Raw genomic sequence first — 12,529 nt, forward strand, 5'->3', positions numbered from 1 at the left:
CTCAAAGCATAGTTTAGAGACCCGAGTCAGGCAAATTGCAGGGTTTCCTAGCCGCCCTGTCCAAACCTGAGTGATTAGCAACGAATATCCCTGAGGGGACTTAGGTCCAAACAGAGAGCCGGGAAGGAGAAACGGTAGCTGGAGTATTCCTTCTCTGTTCTCAAGTTAATTTAAGATGCACACCACGAATAACTAACATAATTACTGGCGCAAAAATGCTCTTTGGGGAATTTGTTTATTTGACAGAGGGCTGGATGGGAAACCGGGAGCCTCTTTTCAAACGCTGTGTGAGAAGCAGATTAAACACATACACACACAGAAATCTAAGGGTGGAAAGTCTGCGGCTTGGAGTCTGTGGTTGGAGAAGATCAAATTAGCCCAGGAAGCCCTTGATAGGTTTGTGTGATTACGGGGGGAACTTCTGTTGTTAACAAGGTTCAGGGTAAAGCTGGAGCAGACTGAAGGGGGAGAGCCTCACTCTCCATTCTCTCTGTTTCAGCCCTGAAATCACACCGAGTGTGAACTGGTAAAGGCAAGCAGTTTGTTTTACTTTTAAATCACTGTTGATCTCTCCTGGCCTTTAACACACAAAAATGGTAGTGATAGGGCTTTGCTTATGGAGTTAGTGCCTATAAAAAATTTCATCCTCTCAATTTATATATATATATATTATATATGTATATGTGTATATATGTGTGTATGTACATATACATATATATATATATATATATATATAATTTTTCTGTATATAGCTTAAAATGAGACTATTTCTTGTAGTTTTGGGTGGTTTTCCAGGTTGCTTTTCATCCAATTTTTTCTCGTTAGACTTGTTGATTCAAATCCATGTATTTGTGCTGTGTATGTCTCAAGCACCAATAATCTGAAGAGTTTTTAACACCCTGAGTTTCTGTGGCAAATATGAATTCCTAATAGCTATCGTAATTACTTGCCAAGTCCTGTACAAATAACATTTATAGACTTAAAGCAGTTTAATTTGGGTTGTACATATTTAAACAGCACACATGATTAGCTTGTAAGAGAGACATAGTCATTATGGTTTTACAAAATTTCAATTTTATATTAAGTTTATTGTTAAAAGTATTTTTTCTTTGTGAACTACCACCTCTTTTAGATCATACCAGGGGATGAAATTCTTTAAAAGACGTGTTGTCAACATAGAATTCTTGTCTATCAATCAGATGTACATAAGATAGTAATAAATGGAAATAAAATGTAGTCCATGTAAGTGCATTTACTGTGTGAACAAATGCTATAAAGAGTTCCTTCACTGTGGCAAAACAGAGTTTGTTCATTATAATAGCCAAGGATGCTAGGAAAGGTGGTTGACTCACTTCCGGTTTTTCATTCCTAATCAACTCTGTCAGTGGGAAAAGGTAAGAGGTGCTTCCGTGACAGTGAGACACCCCTTCCCCAGGTGTTTGTGGCCACCTAAGAGTGGGAAGTGGTGGGTGGAGGCTGCCTTAAGAGGGACTAGCTTTCGACACCCTGCTCAGCTCCCTTTCTTATCTAGGATCACAGCATAGCTTTCATTGCGGCTTTTAAAAATATTTCTTTTATTTTGGAATTATAATTGCATCATTCCCTCTTCCTTTTCCTTGCTCCAAAGCCTCCCATATGCCTCTCATTTCTCTCTTTCAAATTCATTGTTGTTACATGCATAGATGTATCTACATATATATTCCTAAGTGTAACTTGTTCAGTCTGTGTGATGTGACCTGTATGATTGTTTTCAGGGTTGAGCATTTGGGTGTTGGATACCCAATTGGTGTGCTCTTCCCTAGGTACTTGCAACAGACAGAGACCATTACAGAAAACCTTGGTAGCTTTTGCATCCTTATCTTTCTCACCTTTATTCTTTACACTACTTTTCTTGGGCTCTTTCTGGGATAAATGAAATAACTTATGATTATTTATCAAACACTAATTTGTGTATACAATTTACAGAGTGTTTGGAGCCAGGAATCAGAGATCCTGGTAGGTCTGTGTGGGGATATTTGTATCTTGTGTTGACTGATATTTCTAGGACCTTCATGCTTTCCATTCTTCTGGGCATGCCTGGGTCCCAGCCCTTTTTGCAAAGGGCAAGTGATTAACCAAAGGAATTCAGAGTTGCCAGGGGCCCAGGGGACAGTGGGCTGTGGGAAAAAGAAAATGTCTCTCCAAAAGCAGCAACTGATCTTTATTCTCTCTGCTCTTCTCTATTTTCTAAAGTCTTTTTTTTTTTTTTTTTTTGGCTGACTGTGGAACTTCTGTTGCAGAGAAGTTTCTGTAAAACTATGCATGTCTGCCACAGACAGATGGATTTGACAAAAGATGTATCCAAGAAGGAATGTATTACATCATGAACTTGCTAAGTGGCATTTGGAAACTATTAACACTACCTACTAGTTCAATGACATAAATCCAAATTCAAAAAAAAAATTCTTGATTGAACTACATTTTCCAGTGTTATTTAAAATTTTGTTTTTGGAAAATCTTGCTCTTCCCTATGACATTTTTCCTGTGATATACAGGGGGCTAATCTGATTGCTTACCTTTGCCTGAGGATTTAATGATTTCTAGTGAATGTTTCCAAGACTGGCTATCCCACCTTGAGCATGCATTAAAGAAAGCAGTGCACAGCTCCACCTCACAAAGTAATGTGTGCTACCAAATATTAAATACTTCAGACCTATATCATCCCACTCCTGTCCCCCACTGGCCACACACTGGTGTAAGAGGAGCTCTCTCTTAACTTGTAGGCAATCAATTAGTTCATCTTTATGACAGTTTCCAGTTATATTGATGACCAGCCCAAATTGTGTTCCCGTAATTTCAAGAAGCAAGGTCTCCCAGTGAATCAGTCTTGGTATCCGTGGGATCACACGCAGGTCATGAAATATTTCTAAGCCTCAGTCTCTGCCTGTAAAATCAAAGTAGGATACACGTTCTGGAGTTTGAATGGATTGTTGCGTTTCCACGGGGCAATGAGAAAGTGCTTGTGAGAGAGCATTGTAAGACGGACTTTGTAATGCACTGTACATGTGGTTGTTATTGTAGCAGTTCACTGTACCAGGCTCAAGGTACTTGCCTCCTAAAAACAGACTCCCAGGGATGAGGAATGCTGTAAAAGCAAGTCTTCTTTTGGTATTGAAAAGTTATAAAGGGCTTCAATTCTTATCTCTCCACAGCTTGAGTGTTAAAAACACAAGTGGCTTTTCTGTGATAAGTAAATGTGGACATGAATGTGCAAACACACTCAGTTAACTTGGTGCCATATAAATGTCACCCATTGCAATGATTATCAGTATGTGAATAGAAGCTATTTACAATTTATCACCTTTACAATGGGAACTCTCAGATGCATTTCTTATTGATTAGTTAACTTTCTACGCTACATCTGTTTCTCTCGAACAGGACAGATATCTTTAGTTGGAAAGCCTGTGTGATGATTTTTCTTCCACTTAGGTAAAACACCATGGCAACGCTTAGGTAAGCATTCCCTTGCAGCCTGAATGTAGAACTGTTAATGACGTAGTTTGAGAGGACATCATTTCCTCATAGGAAAAACTGAGTTTAAAAACTCAGCATGACAAATGTTCTTGGATTTCTTTCTTTCTTTTTGTTCTTTTTTTTTCAATCTTTGTTAAATTTCTCCAACAGACTGTTCATGCAGGTTTTAAGGAAATGTTTATCCCTGGATCTTTTTATTGTAACTTTCTGATTGAGGAAGCTCAGTCAGCAGGTTTGAATCCCCAGTTTCCAGCTGGTTCTGCTTTGGAAGGCTACCATCCTTTTTGGAACACTAGCCAGAGCTGTGTCCTATGTATTTTAGTGGTGTGAGGAAACTTTCTAGAAACAAAGAGACTTTATTAAGAGTAGTTTGAAAAATGGATCTGAGATCACATTGTCTTGGCTTTCTTGTGCCTTTGGTGATGAGATGAAGTTTTCTTCATTATTTAAAATGTTTAATAAAAAGTGGCAACTTTTCAGTAACAGTTTAGTGATGATCAGTAGTTATGTTCCAGGAACATAAAAATGAATAAAACATGGCTTCCTCAAGCAGCTTCATTCAGTAGTTTATTTTATGTTTACATAACTTTCAAGTATCTCTACAAAAAGTGGTTCCTTTGGGTTCATTGTTCTTTGCTTAAAGTGTTTAGTGCGACCAAAATGCTGTGTAGAGATAGTTTATGAAACTATGTTTTTTAAAGAGCTGGATTTTTTTTTGTTTTTTCTTTTTGTTTTTTCAAGACAGGGTTTTTCTGTGTAGCCCCTGATGTCCTGGAACTCTGTAGACCAGGCTGGCCTCGAACTCACAGAGATCCTCCTTCCTCTCTGCCTCCCGAGTGCTGGGATTAAAGGTATGTGTCACCACCACCCAGCCTAAGAGCCAGAATCTTGTGTAGTCCTATAACTATGTTTTCTGGACAAAGGAATGGTGGCCCCAGCATGTTACTGGGTTTGTTTAATCTTCACACATAGAATTTATCCAATAGTTTTCTCCTTACCCATGGTTTTAGTTTTTATGATTTCAATTACTGATGGTCTAATATGCTCTGAAAAAGTTAAATGAAAATTCCACAAATAAGTAGTTCATAAATTTTAAATTGCACACATACCACATAGCATGATGTTATGCTCTGCCCCACCCCAGGATGTAATTATCTTATGTCCAGTTACCCATGCTGTATGTGTGTCCTGCCTAGCAGTCAGTAGTCCACCTGATTCTAGGACATCTTTGCAGATATGACAACGCTTCTCTTCAAGTAAGATCTATTTGACCTGGTGATGGTCCGTTGTTGTTGGAAATGTGTTGTTGAAAATCCTGATATGCCAAAGAGAAGCCGTAAAGCGCTTCCTTGCCCTGAAAAGTTAAAAGTTCGTGATGTAATGGAATAAGCAAATGGCATGCTGAGGCTGCTATGGTCAACACCAAGGACCAATGAACAAGGCACCTGTCTGTGAAATTACGAAGAAAAGAAATGAATGTGTGCTGTGTTTATTGTCACATCCCAGACTGCAATGGTCATGGTCACCATGCATGGCACACACTTATTAAAGACTAAAAAGGTGTTATACTTTTGCATGTATGTACAGGGGAAAGAGCAGTGTACAATAAGGCTTGGTGTCTGTTTAGTTCCAGGCATCCAGGTGTCCTGGGGATACAGTGTACCTCTTATGGATTGGGGGAGGCAGGGACTAGTTTTTGTAACTGAGACTAGTACCCTGATCCCGTGCCTTGTTTTAGGATCTCACATATTAGACAATAGACTTACTACATAAAACTGCATTTGCATACTTACCTGGCAGGGGAGATACCATGATCACGAAGGTGGTTTTCCCAGGGCGAGGCTTATCCATTGCACTCCGGATGTGCTGACCCCTGCGATTTCCCCAAATGCGGGAAACTCGACTGCATAATTTGTGGTAGTGGGGGACTGCGTTCGCGCTCTCCCCTTAAAAAAAAAAAACCAAACCAAAACAAAACAAAACAAAACAAAACTGCATTTGCATATTTTACAGCTATGATAATCATCTGTGAGCATGATATTTATAGGAGATAAGGAATAAAATGTAAGATATTTAATAATGATCTAAAAATTGACAGGCAAGGAATAAAATTTTATCATTCCAGAAAAATCCCATTTTTATTATTTAAATTTGATTTGTGAGTGTATGTGCTTGTGTGTGTGTGTGTGTGTATGTGAGCATGTGTGCATGCATGTGTGCACTTGTGTGGTCTTATGTGAGTGGTATGTGCATGTGTGTGTACACACATGCATATGTTTGTTTTTGTGTTTGTGTGTGTGTGTGCACATGTGCATTAATATCTGTGTGGGCATGTGTGGGTGCATGCCTACATGTGTGTAAGTGTGTACATGTGTGTATGTATGTGTGTCTGTGTGTGCATGCAAGTGTGTGTGAGTACATGTGTATGTGCATGCACATATGTGTGCATATGTGTATTTGTACATGTGTATGTACCTGCATCTATGTGTGTGTACATGTTTGTGTGAGCATTAATGTGCATGTGTTTGTGCACATGTGTGTGTGAGTTCACATGTATATGTGTATGCTTATATGTGTGCATGTTCAAGAGTGCATGTGTGTGCATGCCTGTGTATGGATGTGAATCAGTGTGTGCATGTGTATATGTGAATGCATATGCATGTATGTGCATGTGTGGTAACACCCATGTCTGTGTGTGCATGTTTCTTTTGGTGTGTATGCATGTGTGTGAAAGTCTTATGCAGGTTGTCACAAATACTGTGTTTTTGTGACTGCAATGGCTATGTTTTCTCCAGAAGACTTTGCCTTGTGGTACTCCTTATTCTCGGGCTCTTAAAGACACTCTATCATAATATATTTAAAGTTAAAATTGTTTTTAATAATAAAAATAATAAAATAGATACTCCATCCCTTCTGTGGCATCCAGCCTTGAATCAAATGATACAGACGTCTCATTCAGGACTAAGAACTCAGCAGTGTATTCTCAACACTGATGAATTCCGAGTCTCTGCTTATAGCACACTGCTAAAAGATTTCTCTATGGCCGAGAGTCAAACCGGTGTGTGATGCATAAGTGTTTAGAAGGCAGTTTAGTTACGCATCCATTTAGTGAAACATCAGTAGTAGGTTCCACCCCTGGGCCTTGTGACTTTCTCAGCCGTGGGCTTTGACCAGGTTTACCATACCAGACAAGTATTCCCTCTCGTCGCTTCAGCTCTAAGATGGAAGTGTTTGGTTGTTCCCAGAACAGTCATGTCATGATTGTCTCTTGGGCAGATCTTGACTGGTGGGTTAGTATTGTAGAACACAGGGTCCAAAGTTTGATTACATCATTGATGACTTTTCTCTCCCAAAGCTGTAGCACTGTCAACTTGAGTCAGCAGGGAGGAAGCTTCCAACTCAGTTACAACTTGAATTTTGTGTCTAGTATCTAAAGTGTGTTATTTTCAGCAATAGTGTCTTACTGTCTAGTTCTGGTGGGCAGTAAGAATCAATGGCAGTATTCTGTTGACTTGGGAGCCTCTGGAGGCTTCCTGACCAACAACTCATGGGGAGATATAGTTGGCAGTGGGGTTTTGTTTAAAGATTTATTACTTCTGGAAGCAATATTATCTATGAATGCTGGAGAATTCTGTTCAACCCCCTCCCATAATTTTTTGATTAGCATATAAAGCAATAGGTTCCTATATAGCTTTCCCATACATTCTTGTTTCAGCTGGCTCTCCCTATCACTCCTACATTTTCCCTACTCCATGCCCTTCTGCTCATTAGAACCCTTCCCCCCTACTATTCACTCCTCTATTAAATGCAGCCACTTGGGCAGACTTCTATCATTTATTCAAATGATGCGCTTGTGATGCTGCTCTCAGTATGTATCAGTGCCAGCTTTCATGTACTGTGCCCCAGCAAAGGAGCAATCACCTGAGCTTGGTCATATATGTCACCTAATGAATGGAGAACTGAGGCCATAGGCTCATTTGTGGCAGAAAGGAAAAGCAAGTTTGTTTGATATTTTCTTTCATTTAGAATGTGTATACCAAGGTACCCATGTGCTGAAGCTACTGGGTGGCTTGTCTGCAACCAAAATTTGTTTCTCACTTTCCTGCAAACTCTAAGTCTGAAACGAGGGCACTATCATGGTTGGGTTCTGGCAAGGGCCACATTCTAGGTTGCAGATGAATGACATATTGTTGTATCTTCACATTTTATAAAGAGAAAGCTAGCTCTCTGACTTCTTATAAAGCAATGTCCTTTAGGAGGGCTCCATTCTACGATGTGATTACCTCCTAAAGGTCTTATCTCCAAATACCATTGCATTAGGCATGAGATGGCAACATATAATTTATTTCTGGGAGAAATAAACATTTGACTCATAACAGTAAGCAACTAACAAATTGCTGCCATACCTTCATTTTTCTGTTTTGAAATTTTCTCTTTTTTCCCCCAGTTGTTTAGTACATTTCTGTAGAATACAGTCCTTACAAACAGTAAGATAAATAAGAAATATCATTATTTGTCCTTTAGGAAAAACATCAGGGGTATAATTTAACTTTGAATTTTTTGATCCATATGCTATGTCTTTTCCCAAGGCCATTAAGATATAACTCAACATTATGGTTACAAAGATTGCTACAATGTAGTGATGCTGTCCCATTGTCTCACACAGTGTTGCTGGACTGTTTGTCTCTCCCCACCTTTCCCTCCCATGTGTCCGGTTATTTCAATGTCTTGCTTTGTTGTCTCAGGAAATAGTTTGGAGAAAACTAGTAACAGTGTTAAAATAGCTTATCAAAATGGAGTGGCTCACTACATATTCTGGAGTATTTTATAAATTTTGTGTGGATTCTTACTGGCAGAAACTGCTTGATTTTTGCTGGGGAGTATCTGCACAGCTTTTGGGGGACTCATTTTTTTTTTTCATGGAGTTCAGCCAGTGCTGGGACCAACATAAACTTGGTTCAAAGCCTTTCTGTTTTTTTGGAAGCTAAAGTTTGTTTCTACTCCAAATTTCCAGGGACTAATAAACATATTCACATCATAAACATAAAAGAACATAGACATCTACTCAGTGAGTAAAATATATTTTTCAAATAGCTGCTTTTACAAATCCCCCTGTGGACTTTTAATTTTCTTTTAGTAAAGCATCATGAACTGAATTTAGTCATTTTCTTGTATACCACAGCTTCAGATATTTTGTTAGGTGTTAAGCCAATCATAACTTCAGCTGTTTTAAAAACCAAATTCCTTCCCTATAAAGCAAATTTACAATCAAGCTATTAAGAAATAAAGATGACAAACAAAAACCTCTTTTAAGCTTTGCATTCTGACCTAGAAAACACAAGAACTCATTCGTTTAACATCCTCTCATTTATCTGATTGAACTGAGAGTGCCTGAAAAGGATTTTCCCATAACTGCATAGACTTGGTTATTTTCCTGGCTCATTCCAAAAAAACATTTTAAACGCACCACTGCAAATGAGTAAAATATCAGTCTAACATCCAAGCCATCTTTTTATTTCATCAGAGCTAAAAAGGAAAAAGAAAACAATAGGCACTTAGAATCTTTACCCCAAGGCACTGAAAAATACTGACATATCTCAATATTTAAAGTTGAGAATCTGAAGAATAAGATTTATTTAATAAAGACTTTAAATACATACATTTATTTTAAAAATATACTTTGAGAATTTCATGCATCCATACATGCAATCTACCTGCACCTCCCTCTCCAACGCTCTCTAGACTTTCCCCACATCTCCATCCCAACTCTGTGCCTCCTTTTAAAAATAAAATGCACCAATGAGTTCAGTTGTTTCTGTCCATGTGCATAGGATTGTGGGGCTACCCACTAGTGTGTGGGCAATACTACAAGGAGCCATAACCCTGAAGAAAACTGTATCTCCCTATTCCAGCAGCCCCTGACTGCCAATCGTTACTCAGTAGATAGGTGTGGGACTTCGTGAGCTCTTCCCATCCATTCTGAAATATTGACGAGTTTGATCTGTTTCTGCCATGAGCTCATGAGTGTGATGTCCCTGTCATGTCCAGAAGACATGCTTTCCCATGTCCTCCCCAACCTCTGGCTCTGAAAATCCTTCTGCCCCTTCTTTAGGGTGTTTGCTCAGCCGTAACAGGGAGGGACGTGATATTGATGTGGCATTTAGGACCGAGCATTACACAGTCACTTCTTCTCTCTTCTGTTAGTCGTGACTCTATGGTAACCACTGTCCACTGCATAAAGAAACTTCTCAGAGTAGGAAACTTCTGTGGACTGAGAGCAGTACTAATCTAGGGGTGTTGAGATAAATGTTGAGAAGGTAGTTTGATACTGTGCCAATTTAGTAAACTACTAGTAGGAACTTCCACCCTAGGGTATAAGACCTCCCCAGGCATGGATTCTTGGCCAGGTTACAGTACCAGGCATGTTTCCTACTGTGGAACGCGCTACAAGAAAATATTATCCCATTGTTTGAGAGTATTAAAGTCCCCCGAAAATAAAAAGAAATGAAATAATTTTAAAAAAGTTTAATCAGAAAGCCATTGTTACTTGTAACATTTCACGCTACTATTGTACCAAGGGGCATATTTTGCCAGGATGGTTGTTATTGTCACTTATGGAGTTCACAGCTAGGTCCATAGACATCTTCATAGCACATTCCCAAATGGTTAAGATCAGTCAGTAGGGAGGATATTTCCAGGTCAGTACCAGCTAGATTTCTTAATGTCTTATGACCTAAGTATGCAATATCTTTAACAATATGGTTCTACTATCAAGTTATTATGGGTAACCTAGAGCAATGGCAATAGGCTCTAATGTTTGTGTGTGTGTGTGTGTGTGGGGGGGGTCCATGGCCCTGCCCTGACCAACTCTTGTATTTCACACTTAGCATATATATATGTAATATATCTCCTATGCTGGGAGAAACATCATCCCCTCTTTTGGAGTAGCTCCATTTACTCTCTTTCTCTCTCTGTGTATATATTTACACACACACACACACACACACACACACACACACACACACACACACACACATATATATATATACCGATACATATATGAAAGCATATACAATGCTAGGTTCCCATATTGCTTTTCTAAACATCTTTAGTGTTAATCATCCCTTCTCAACCTCTCCTCTCCCCTCCACCATTTAAACCTTCCATACTATCCTTTCCCTTTATATTATTTGCATTCTCCTAGGCCCCCTCCCTGATAATGACCGTCCCTTACCCTAAGGCTCTTTTCTAGTTTCCTGGATTTTAAAGGTACTTCACACCAACCACATAAGTCTAAAGGTTTGACACTAAGATTCACACATGAGAGGGAACATGCAGAATTCCTCTTCTTGAGTCTGAGGTATTTTATTGTCTTAGGTTGTAAACCAGAGTGTCAACATCTGGATTTAAGATAATATTTTAACATAGTATCATTCTTAGATATATGGTATTGAGAACCAGGCTTTCTTGGTTTAGACCCCCATTTTGCCACTTAATAGCTTGTTACTCTGGAAAAGTCTTTAATCTCCATGCGTCTTCATTTGCTTATAAAAAATGGAGTAGTTAAGTGTACCTAAGTACCTTAAGTAGAGATTAAGTAAATTAATATTTATTAAACACTCAGAATGATGTATATCTCATATGAAATGCTTTGCAAATGTTTGTTGGTCTTGCTCATATTATCAGGGGAATTGGTTCTTTTGCAGATTGTGTTTGTTGGTTGAAGCTTATTCAGCTAGTTTCAAAATTAGAAGGAGTCCCTTTTCATGGGCTTTTCCAGATGGGTCCCACATAGCTCTGTGCTGCTCTGTTTCAAGGAGATTAAATGGAACTTTTCCTCTGTTGACTCTGTCATCAAGATGCAGATGCATCATTATGCATTAAAATGCAGCCATGCTATTACTCACTGGTCTTGAGCAGTTAACACAGAGGTCCTTAGGGGGCATTGAGAGTCCCAGGCATAGTCTTTTCCCCTATACACATGGACCAAGATTCCTGTTCCAATCCTCTGATTATGTTCAAAAGGATTTTGGCCTTCACTACTCTGGCTTACACTAACAACACTCATTTACAATTCCTGCTTTTATGTAAGGAAGAAAATAGTCTTGCTTCCTTTTATTTCTCTCTCTCTCTTTCTCTCTCTCTCTGTCTCTGTCTCTCTCTCTCTCTCTCTCTGTGTTTTATATTTGCTGATAGATATGCATGCACATTCATGTGTGTAAAAGTGAACATGTTCATCCTATAGCACTTGGGTGGAAGTCAGAGGACAACCTTGGATGTCAGTCCTCACTTTCTACCTTGTTTGAGACAGTCTTTTTTTTTTTTTTAAATTGTTTTCTATTACACAAGCCAGAATAGCTGGCTTATGATCTTCCAGGAATTCTCCTGTTGATGCTTCTCATGCAGAGGGCATTCGGGTTACAGACAGTTCTGTTTTACATTCAGCTTTTACCTCACTTCTGGAAATTCGAACTCCGGTCTTCACATTTGCACATGTGTTTTTATCTACTGAGCTATAACACCAGACTCCCCCCAAATAGCCTTGTTTCTAAAACTCTTGAATAAAATGAGAGAATAGGTGCCTCTTAAGGTAGTCATTGTTCTCTGAGAGTGAATAAGAACACGGAGGTACCTTTTCCTTCTGTGTGAAGGGTATATTTTAGAGTAAGGGTGGATAAACTACTACCTGTGGGCTACATTGTGGTCTTCCTGTCCTGTTCGATGATCTGTAACAGATACTGCATCCCTTAAATGTATTTTATACACATAAGAATTTATTTCAATAGTCTTCATTCAGTCTGTAGAAAATAACCGACACCAGCATGTCAAGGGGAACTCAAGAGGAGGTAGAGATGGGTATGTCACGTGACTTTGTGGGGGAATCTTCACTTTGGTATCTGTTGCTCTACTGTTACCAGTACATCACATCATGTCAAGTTATATAGCATTCTGTTGTGTGCTGTAGAATGTTGTTCTAGAAATGTTACCAGTTGGTAGCTGATTATTTTACATAATT

At 38.9% G+C, this 12,529-nt stretch overlaps 1 non-coding gene across 1 annotated transcript; it reads left to right on the top strand.

Moving 5' to 3' along the window:
- Window positions 1-5,298: 5,298 nt before the first annotated feature.
- Window positions 5,299-5,462, top strand: LOC128113892 (U1 spliceosomal RNA). The gene has a single exon (XR_008219697.1). It is a non-coding gene; the product is annotated as a U1 spliceosomal RNA (small nuclear RNA).
- The last annotated feature ends 7,067 nt before the right edge of the window (window positions 5,463-12,529 follow it).

Source organism: Peromyscus californicus, unplaced genomic scaffold (assembly GCF_007827085.1).
Source record: "Peromyscus californicus insignis strain IS unplaced genomic scaffold, ASM782708v3 Scaffold_18__1_contigs__length_77618521, whole genome shotgun sequence".
NCBI classification, from domain to species: domain Eukaryota; kingdom Metazoa; phylum Chordata; class Mammalia; order Rodentia; family Cricetidae; genus Peromyscus; species Peromyscus californicus.